At 48.8% G+C, this 9,784-nt stretch overlaps 1 protein-coding gene and 1 non-coding gene across 4 annotated transcripts in view; both read left to right on the top strand.

The window, feature by feature from the left end:
• The first annotated feature begins 2,467 nt into the window (after positions 1-2,467).
• On the top strand, positions 2,468-2,539 carry TRNAE-CUC. The gene has a single exon. It is a non-coding gene; the product is annotated as a tRNA-Glu (tRNA).
• A 171-nt stretch (positions 2,540-2,710) lies between these two features.
• DNAJC5 (DnaJ heat shock protein family (Hsp40) member C5) overlaps positions 2,711-9,784 on the top strand; it is a 34,929-nt gene continuing 27,855 nt past the window's right edge. For all 3 annotated transcript variants that reach the window (XM_042801161.1, XM_042801158.1, XM_042801160.1), the window contains exon 1: positions 2,711-2,947. The gene's annotated coding sequence lies outside the window, so the exon portion shown is untranslated. The remainder of the gene's footprint in view (positions 2,948-9,784) is intronic.

Here is a 9,784-nt window from a genome sequence, read left to right as displayed (position 1 = left end):
TGGCTTTGACAGGAACATTCCTCTTCTGTTTGTTCCCTGCCAACAGCCTCGGTGGGCCAGAGCTGCTCAGGGGGGCTCGGGGGCAGCCCGATGTCCCCTGCTGCCTTGGAGCCTGGAGAAGGTTTGTCCTAGGGCTTTTTCACAGTCACTTCTCCCTCATTTTCCTGTTGGTTCCCTTAAATGAAATAGCCCAAGTATTAAATCTATGCTAACGAGTCCAGCATACAAGACCCCTCAGAGCTGGGATCTTCACAGCCAGCAACGGAGCCACCAACCAAAACAGCCTCTCCTCTTTCCCGCTCCTCTGGTTTTACCGCATGATTTTCCTTTTTTTCCTCATCCCTGAGGACTTGCTGGGCCTCCTCTGAGTGCTCCCATGTTTTGGGAGGGGTGTGGGGGGGTCCATGCTGAGCGGGTGTTATCGACGGGGGACGTAGTAGCTGACAAGAAGCTTTTCCTGCTCCGGTGCTGCCGTCTCCCTGGGAGGATGCTCATATCTCCCTGCACCTCCCGCTGCTGCGGTTCGGCTCTGCTGGGGATGCAGAGGGACGGGTGACACAGACGGCCCCTTCCCGACGTGTTTCCAAGCCGGGTGCTCATACAGCAGCATCTCTGCATGGCTGGGTCCTGCTGCCACCCTGGGCTGCTGTGGCAGTGGGCAGGGCTGGATGGGTTGGGGGGATAATTTAGGTCCGTAACTGGGCGAGCACCCAGCAAACAGGAGGGAGCTGAGATTCACCAGGGAAGGGAGAGCAGCAGGTGCTCCTGAGAAAGCCCGAAGCCACATTTTTAGAGTGTGATGACACATGAAGGAGACTCAGCAGTCGTCATCGTCCCCCGCCAGCAAGCACTCAGGGGCAGGGTCACCCTCCTGGATTGAAATGAAAACTTCCCCGAGGGACTTGGGATTTTTGTCTCCTGCCCGTGAGGGCGAGGATGGGAGTGCACATCCCAGCAAAGCACTGACCCCTCGCTCCTGCATCACTGGGAGTTTCCTAAACCCCAAAGCGTGAGGTGACACGTGGTGGCTGGGCAGCACAGTGTCCCCTGCCCTTGCTCTCGGTTTGTGCCATAATCGCCTGGCTGGGAAAGGAGAGTTTGGGAAAGGCCAGCACAGGGCACTGGGATACCCGAGCCATCAAAAGGAAATCTGAGTTACCTCAAAGGAGAGGGTGAGCACCAAGACAGGATGGCTCGGGCGGAGGAGGCTTCACTGGGAGCATGGAAGATGAGGGAATGCTGGATTGCTCCATCCCACAAAGTGGGAACAGGGAGATAAACAGCAAAATCAAAAAAGAACCGATTGCAAAAAGCTGGAAGGAACCACTTTTCCGTGCTGGCAGCACGTCCCGACCCTCAGCCAAACCGGCGGCAAGCGTTTTTTTTAAGGAATTTGACATTTATGCTCGGGAGAGGGGTTGCACAACCGCTCCAGCGGCTGGGAGCCTGCGCTCATCCCCCTGGGAAAGCAGCCCTGGGGCTGTGTCCCCGGTCAAGCAGGCAGCTTCCAGAGGCAAACGCTGGCCCAGGGCTCCTGGCCCAGGGAGTGCTGCGTCCCTGGGGGTGCAAGCAGCGGGGGCCGGCTCTGTGTGGGTGCTGGGGTGGGTTCAGCATCTCTTCTTGGGTGCAGACGCCATGCAAGGTGCAAGGTCAGTGCTGGGGAGCCCCTCGGGTAGCTGGGGTTTTGGAGGTGACCTCAGGGGGCATCGGTGCTGGACCTGGGCTGGGGACAGGGACTTGGCAGCCACCGAAGGAAGCCGGGGCTGGAGCGAGCGCGGGTGTCTGATTAATGGCAATGACTCCATTGGCAAATGGGATTAATTATCCTTCATTTCTTGAAAACCTGAGTCAGAGGCTGCAGATGGAAAAGGCTGTTAGAGCCATACAGGGAGGTCACAGCGGCGGGGATGGCTGGGGTGAGCTGTGGTGCCTGGGGAGCGTTCCTGCACCCGCACTGGGGTCACCCGCTCCGGGACACGCTGGGTGGGGGCAAGGGAAGCTTTCACCCGCCAGTGGGAAAAAAGCCGTGTTCCCCAGGAAGTGCCAGGAAACTTGAGAAACTGGGAAAAACTGAGTCTTGAGCTTGAAAAAAAAAAAAAAAAGTTTTCCTTTAGTTGTAAGCACTCATTTGCTCATTAAAAGGACCCAGCTCAGCACTATGCCCCCGGGCACGCAAGAGCCCGCGTGGGGGGTTGTGGAGATGGGTGCAGCACCCCAAGAAAAAGCGCCGAAGGTGCTGCGCAAACCTGATTTAAAGCCGCGGGTCGATGTGTGTGACGGCTGGGGGCTGAGCACCCTGGACACCCCCCGGAAAGGCAGCGAACCACCCCCCCCCCCCCAAATCTGCGCCCCAAAGGTGCTGTGCTGGCCCCGCCCCTTTGCACACTGAGCTCCGCCCCCCCGCGGCCCAGGCCCCGCCCCCGAATCAGCGCGGGAACTGCAGCGGGTGGGCAGTGCCACTCACCGCTCCCTGGTGGTCTAGTGGTTAGGATTCGGCGCTCTCACCGCCGCGGCCCGGGTTCGATTCCCGGTCAGGGAACATTGTGTCTTTTGCCCCGCTCTGCCTGTTTTTCGGCTTTTCCACCTCCCCCCCCCCCACTCACGACGTGGGTTCCTCCTCCCTTTTCCCCCCCCCCGCAGCGCTGCGCACCCACGGACACGCACCCCGCATGCCCGCGCCCGTCGGGGGTGGCGGCGCTGCGTGCCGGCGGTTGCGCAGGCGCGGTGCTGCCGCTCCCTCCCCCGCCCGCCGTCGGCGTCGCCGGGTCCCGCTCGGTGTCTGGCGGCGGCGGCGGCAGCAGCGGCTGAGGGAAACGCCGCCGGTAACCGGGGGCCGCTCGTACTCCGGGAGGAGCCGCCCGCACCGTGGGGCCGCCCCACTCCCCCCCCCCCCCCCCCCGCCCGCCCGCCCGGGGCTGCCCGGCCCCCGCACGCCCGCGGGGCGCAGGTGAGCGCGGTGGCGGGGCCGGGCCTCGCCGGGCCCGGCCCGCGGGTGGAGGCCAAGATGGAGCTGGGGCTGCTGGGCAGGGTGGGGGGGTGGCTGTGAGGGGAGGTTTTGGGGTGGAGGAGGGAGATGGAGGAAATTGGGGTGCCCCCAGGGAGGGGGGGGGGGGGGGGGGATGTTCCCGCCGGGGGACCGGGCGCCGTGTGCCCTCCCCGGGAAGCCCCTGCCATGGTGGGGGGGGGGGTGAGGGGGGTGGGAATCCCTGCTCCCCCCCCCCCCGCGCCTTCCACCCACTCGCGGGTTCCTCTGAGGGGCCTGCGTCCTCTGCCTCCGAGCGGTAAAGATTGAGGGGGAAGAAAACAAAAAACAAACCAAAAAAAAAAAAAAGGCCTGGAAAGGTGAATTCTAAATGAAAGTCATTCGTGTTCTGTGTGAGCCGTGATTCACGATGACTGTTTTTTTTCGCTGGAGGGATCTGGGGTGATTTTCGTTTCCCCTTCCTCACATTGTTCTGCTTAATTTAAAAAAAAAAAAAAATTGTAACTGCTCAGATTATGATGTGCTTAATGAATGACGTATTGGCAATGGGAAGTAAATCCAGCCTTTATAATGAGAAACTTGCAAAGGCAGCATAATTCTATTTATTTGTATCGTGTCTTCTGGTTCTCAAATTAAGAATTCCGGTCAGGTAATTCTGGTGATACGGACTGCAACTGGACGAAACAGAGACAGCGAATTCACTGATAACGCCTCACTCTTGCTTTTATGCTTATCAATATCTTGCTGTTATACGCATAGTGACACAAAGCCGTTGACTTTATTACTGGACTCTGTTACACTGATGGAGCCGTTTCTCCCTCAGAGAGCAAGGTGAAAGCTATCCGTATGACACAGAAAGGAAAGCCAAGCGTTTTTATCTTTTTCAGGTTTGTTTTTATTGGGGTATTAATTTTTGTGTGCTGTGAGACATAGCTGTAGAGCTGTGTATGTTTGATATTCTCTCTTCTGCGGTAAAGCTTAAAAAAAAAAAAAAAGGCATATGTTTGATACATCATCTTCCAGCAGTATGAAATAATATAGTTCTCCTAGCTTCTCTCTGCCTAATGTCCTCGTGCTGGCTTATCGTAAGGAATGGGAAATGTTATGTGCGTGTTTAAATACTGTCTTAGTTTGCTGCTATTGAAGCAGAAACTTGTAGGCCGCGTTCGCCCAGTGGCTGACCGGTGGTGTTTCACCCATTTCACTGGGTAAATTAAGCTATCAAAAGTATGCAAATCTGAAAGGGTTTCCTTTTGAAATGCGTCAGGATTGCACCTATTTAAATTCTTAAAGAGTAGCAGCCACCTTTAAGTGGAATTTATTCTTCTGACCACAATATCAGTAGAGGCTTTTTCAAGTTTGAAGGCATCTGTTGGTTTCAGGCTGCTTAGGATCAGTGTTTGCATTTTTGTTTGCTTTTGATAGAAAATGAGAGAGTCCTAATCTGACTAAGAGATCCTGAGAAACAGATGCCAAATTCATTTGCATTAATGAATTAGCTCTAATAATTCAAGTACGCTGTGCTCTGGGAGGGAGAAAAGAGGGGAAGCGAAAGCTGGAGTCGAGGAGAAATTGACTTTAATATATGGAGTGTAGGATGAAAAGAAGTTTATTTTTGCTGAGCAGCTTCCTGTGGTTTTCTCACAGTGCTCTAAGGACTTGAGAGAAAGTTGTCATGATGCTGGCCATGCAGAGTGCTTTGGGGATAACCCTGAGTTTGTAGATGAGATTTTCAGTCAAACAGCTTTTTATAAACATAAATAAATGCTTCTTTCCTTCCGTCCTTTGTTTCATCTTAGTGATTGTCCATGGCATTTAAATGAAAGGGGAGATGCTGCAACGTGGTTGTTTTCGTCCTAAATTTTCAATGTATTGTACTGATGAATTGCAGGTTGTAGGGTCAGCATGCTGGTGAAACCAAAGTAGAGACTTTCTGGCTTCACAGGTACCTGTGTGCTATATTTAACTCTCTTTTATCAGTGAATTCTGATAAAAGTAACGTAGTATGTTTTGTCTTGTAGTATAGACCTTATATTCACGTCGATTATTCCCAAGAAGTATAAACACTCTTTCAGTCTTCCCAGAACGCCAAGCAATCCGCCTCCTGGTCAGTTGGTGGTGTGCTTTATTTTACAGCTGGGTTGCAGTAAGTTGATGTGGTTTGTGGCTGAGGTGGCACAGCCATGGACCTGACCTCAGTTATGAAGTTCCCCAAGACAACTGGAGCCTGCCAGAGTCTCGTTTTGCAGCAGAAGATCAGAGCAGGGGTTGACATACAGCTGTGATACGGACAGGCTTTGCTTATCGTGCCGTATGAAGGCTTCCCTCAAAGTCAGCGGCGGTGTTGGGATCTTCATACTCCAGAAAAAATTGAGCAGTAGCAGAATATAGCTTAGGAACCTGACAGAGTGAAGGTTAATTCTGAGACTTTTGGCCTAATTTGCAGGTTATGCTGCTAGGGAGGTGGTAGTTGCCAGCAATGGTGCTGTTAATCATTGTATTTCTTCTCTTTGTGAGCTTCAAGAAGGATTTTTATCTGTGTTTAAACATTTTGATAGTGAATACTAATGGAAGCCTAACTGGGTTGCCTGAGAAATCATGTTTTGGTTAAATGTAAAAGTTGCTGATACTACTTTGTTGTTGTTGTTGTTAATTATAAATTCAGTTGCCAGAATATCCTGTCTGGAAAAGTGGGCACAATTTCAGACTGAGAGGTGGTTCTGCAAATCCTGTTTGTCTATTGAATGTCTTTACTTGTAATGACAATGTTGTAAGTGGCCTATGATAATTGCCTTCTTTCCCTCTTTTTTTTTTTTTTTTTTTTGACTGGTGTGCCGGTGTTTCCCTTTTTAAAGTATTGTTAATAGCCAGTTTGGGAAGCTGAGGGCTTGGCAGAACTTTCCTGCAAAGCTCATACATAGAACTGAGCTCTCGGGTATCCTCCGCAGAGCGTGCAAAATGGCATCTGCCGGCGTTTCCACTGCTCTGCCGTCAACCACATAAGCACGGTGATTAATTTAAGGTAATTTTAATACACTAACTGATTTCCTTTGCAGTTTGATCTCAAGCTGTGCAGGTCCTCTTCGTTTGGCTTTAAACCTCCAGGTTTACCTGCCCGGGTAGGAACCGAAGCGGCGCTGGAGAGGGATTGCCCCTGCGCGGGAGGACGCGGCCGCTCTGCCGCTCTCCAGGAGCCCGAGGAGCGGGGGGGTGTGCGGTTTGGCGAGTCGCTTGGTTCCCGTGAGGTGACCCACATTTGTGAGCAGATGGCACGGGGGGCTGCGGTGGGCCCGTCCGTGGTGTCGGGAAACCGTTGTGTGGCCGCCTGTGCCCTAAGACAGATGGGTCATGGCAAAATGCAGAGGGATGAGGAACATGGCTAACGCTGAGGACCAAAGCAAAGTGAAGCACTGTTTTTTTTTTTTTAACATGAAAAGGTTTGTTTTCCTTGTGCTCCAGTAACTGAAGTAATTTGAATTAAGCAGTATTGGTTTAGAAGTGTCCATGTAAATATTTTTTGCATGTTCAACTCTCTAGCTACGTGTCCCAGGCATCAGTTTGCTTCCATGCATTCAGGATGATTTGGTGACTGACTGGACATTTGCAAAAGAAAATACTTGGAGGATAAAAAGGAAGTTGAGGAGTGATCTTGGTGCACCTGGTCAGCGTACGCTATCAGCAGGTGCCAGTGTTTATAATCTCTCAGGAGTTGTTTGTGAATTTTTACCATTGTTTTAATGTATTTTTTTTTCTTCTTACCATTTTGTTACTTTGTCAACTACTATGTGTTGATGCTGGTTAGTTAACCAGTGACTGCTTTTAATCTTGAAAGACGGGAATTAGAACGGTGCTTTATCTTAAAATTTACTTAGAAATTCAGTTAAGGTATTTTTTTAATCAATAAAAACATACAAAGCACAGTTGTTAGAAAGTATGTGTTTTAGATTCAGAGGCACTTTGCTTCCTATTTCAGGCAGTGTAAACTGATATCAAAGAACTGCATTCCAGAGCAAACGTTCCTCAAAACATTGTTTAAATATTTTTAATGAAATGATAGTAGCTACTAAAAAACATAACAATTTTGTGTGTGTGCACAGAATAGCTAAATAATAATAATTATTAGTGTTAGATTGCAGGGGTTTTAGTCCATTGTTGATGTGTAAGTTTTTTCTTGGGAGAACGTGAATAAGATTGCTTTGGTACATGTTCAGATTTCTTATGTCCTGGCAACTTCTAATTGCACTTACCTTGTATCTGCACTGCACGAAAATGTGCCTTTTTAAAGTCCTTTTCTGCTGCCTTCAGTAATGCTGAAACACTTTCAGTGCCAGCACGTTGTAGGGCCAACTGTAAAATCTCAGTATGTTTTTCTTCCAGGTGCAGGTTTTTCATCCTCTTGTGCCTGTGTTGGTAGAAGAGAACTGAAGGCGTGTGGTGCCCAGTGGAGTGGTAGCTCCCGTGTAAACGGAATGAGTTTTCTAGGCCCAAGTTAACTTAAATTAGCAGCTGCTATCTCCTCTTTCATAATCTGCTCAAGGATTTTGTAATGAGAGTTTTTCAACGGAAAATTGTTGTTTGTTTTGTTTTTTTTTTTTAATTTCTTTTTAATATTCTTCAGTACCATGATCTAAACTTTGTTGGGTGAATGGTTGAGCAAACAGAAAAACCAGTGGCGTTTAGTCACCTCTTACCAAGGCACTGCTAATGAACCTTTTTTTTTTTTTGTGACATAAGTGTGCTTTCATTAACTGGTATTTTTGTGATGGTCTGATGTCTTCTGACAGATGAATGATGCAAGTAAATAGTTCTGTAGATCTCATTGCAATGATGGACAGTATCTAACACCAGTGGGGAGAAGTTGATAGAAAAGCACAAACCAGAGAGCCAGTCCACACCTACCTCCCCAGCCTTCTGGGCTTCCTCTTCCCTCCGAGAATATATCTGTCTGTATCTATATATCTGTCAAGAACCATTTTTTAACTTCTTGCTCTAGGAACACCGACTTAAACCATCCTGCTGTTGCTTTTGTCATGCGGGACTCACAGTCCTCACTTGGTTTCATCTGTGTCTTGCTAAAGTTGTGTTAGGTGGCAGTGGTAGGGACTCTGGAACGTTTGCAGCTTTTACGAGACAATCTGTAGAAAAAGCGAATATATAGGACCTGGATGGTGGGAATATTTCGCAGCGTGGATAGGAGAAGTCCAAAGTTTACTGATGTCATTACGGTAGCCAAATACGCAGTTACAAAAAGAAGAAACTTGCATAGGCTTTCTGTTTGCTTTTCCCCTTTTATGCCTTTAAATTTTTGGCTGTATTTCAAATGAAAATATTCTTTTTCCTTCCATCTGTCATTACATATTTTATGCCTTAACAGGATTTTCTGTTACTGTGATGGTACTATCTTGGCAGTTTTATTTATGCTCAGAAATAGTTTGTAATTTTGCGTCACAGTTCCAGTGCATGGTGTGTAATGTGGGCCTTTGCCTAGACCAGGTCAGTCATTAAGGAATTCTCCTTACGAATCTGCTTCTCATGGCAGGAGGATTTAGAGACACTTACTGTAAAAACATAATTAGGTTTATAGCTGCTTGTAGAGAGGAAGAGGACTTGGGAGCCTAACTCCAAGCGTTTTTGTGGGCAGTTACTAATGGCAGTGTCTGCAATAATCTTGAATAGGCCATGTGCAGGAAATTCATTCTACCAAGACTAGGTTGCATCAGGTGAGGATATTTATAATTTCAGGTTGCATCTAGCATAACTTGGTGGTATGCAGTTAAGGGAAATTTTTAAAAAATATGTTAAGAAATGTCTTAATTTTTCTTTAGTTCTCTGTAGTTACAAGGCCAGCATGAAGGTTGGTGGTCCTCCTTCTGATATGTAGATGTACAAGAAGGAGGGTCGAGGGCCAAAATGGGACACGTGAAGATCTTGTTCAGATACTGGAGCGTGACAGTGCGTCTTTGGGAGACACGTGATGCCGTGATAACAGCGGGTGGAAGGGGGATAAAATTAATGAGTGTTCATGTGCTTTTTCAAAGGGCATACGGGCTCCCTGGGAAATCATCTGGTAGCTGCCTGGGGAGTTGAAGCAGTGCTTTCTGTTTTGAGTTCTGCTCTGGTTCAGGTCCATCAGGGACGGGGGTTACCCGGGTACAGTTCCAGGTCGGATTGATAACCGCTTTGATCCGAAGCAGTTGGACGGATCCGATGGCCCTGGACTGGCTTTGATCTACGTTTGGGGCCGGGGACGTCGCTGCGAAGCGCGAGCTCTGGCAGAGCGTGGGATGGTGGGACCTCGGTGGGAGCAGGCGCCTCTTTCTTTTCCTTCTTGCCTGCGTGGTGCAGCTTTTCCTGCTCTGAGATCCTCAGCGCTTCCCAGCACCCCCCGGCATCTCCTCGGGGAACAGAGAAGGGACCATGAAATTATTTGGTGCCTCCGTTGAAATCTGAGGTGAGCTGTTTCTTGGAAGCCATAACCAGACATATTTCCTGTTCTAAATTAAGATAAAAAACCAGATTCAATTACTCTTCAGAGCAATGAATTGATTTAAATTCCAGGTTCATTTCTGAGTTTGCTGTTCTTTGTGAACATTAGGAATATTTTCCATGTGATAACTAACAAGCTCTGTCTCACAGGGATGCTGCTTCTCCACATGCGTACGATTCTGATGTGTCTCGAGGAGTTATTGTGGTCTGAGTGGTGAAAGGAAAATAGGGTGTGAACTATGTCTTTTCTTTAGAAAATTTCTTTTGTCATCGTTGGGGTTTGGTTTGACAAATTACTAGTAAGTCAGTCATTCT

This window comes from Tyto alba, unplaced genomic scaffold (genome assembly GCF_018691265.1).
Source record: "Tyto alba isolate M040663 unplaced genomic scaffold, T.alba_DEE_v4.0 Super-Scaffold_33, whole genome shotgun sequence".
NCBI lineage: Eukaryota > Metazoa > Chordata > Aves > Strigiformes > Tytonidae > Tyto > Tyto alba.
This window is presented reverse-complemented; position numbering and strand designations above follow the sequence as displayed.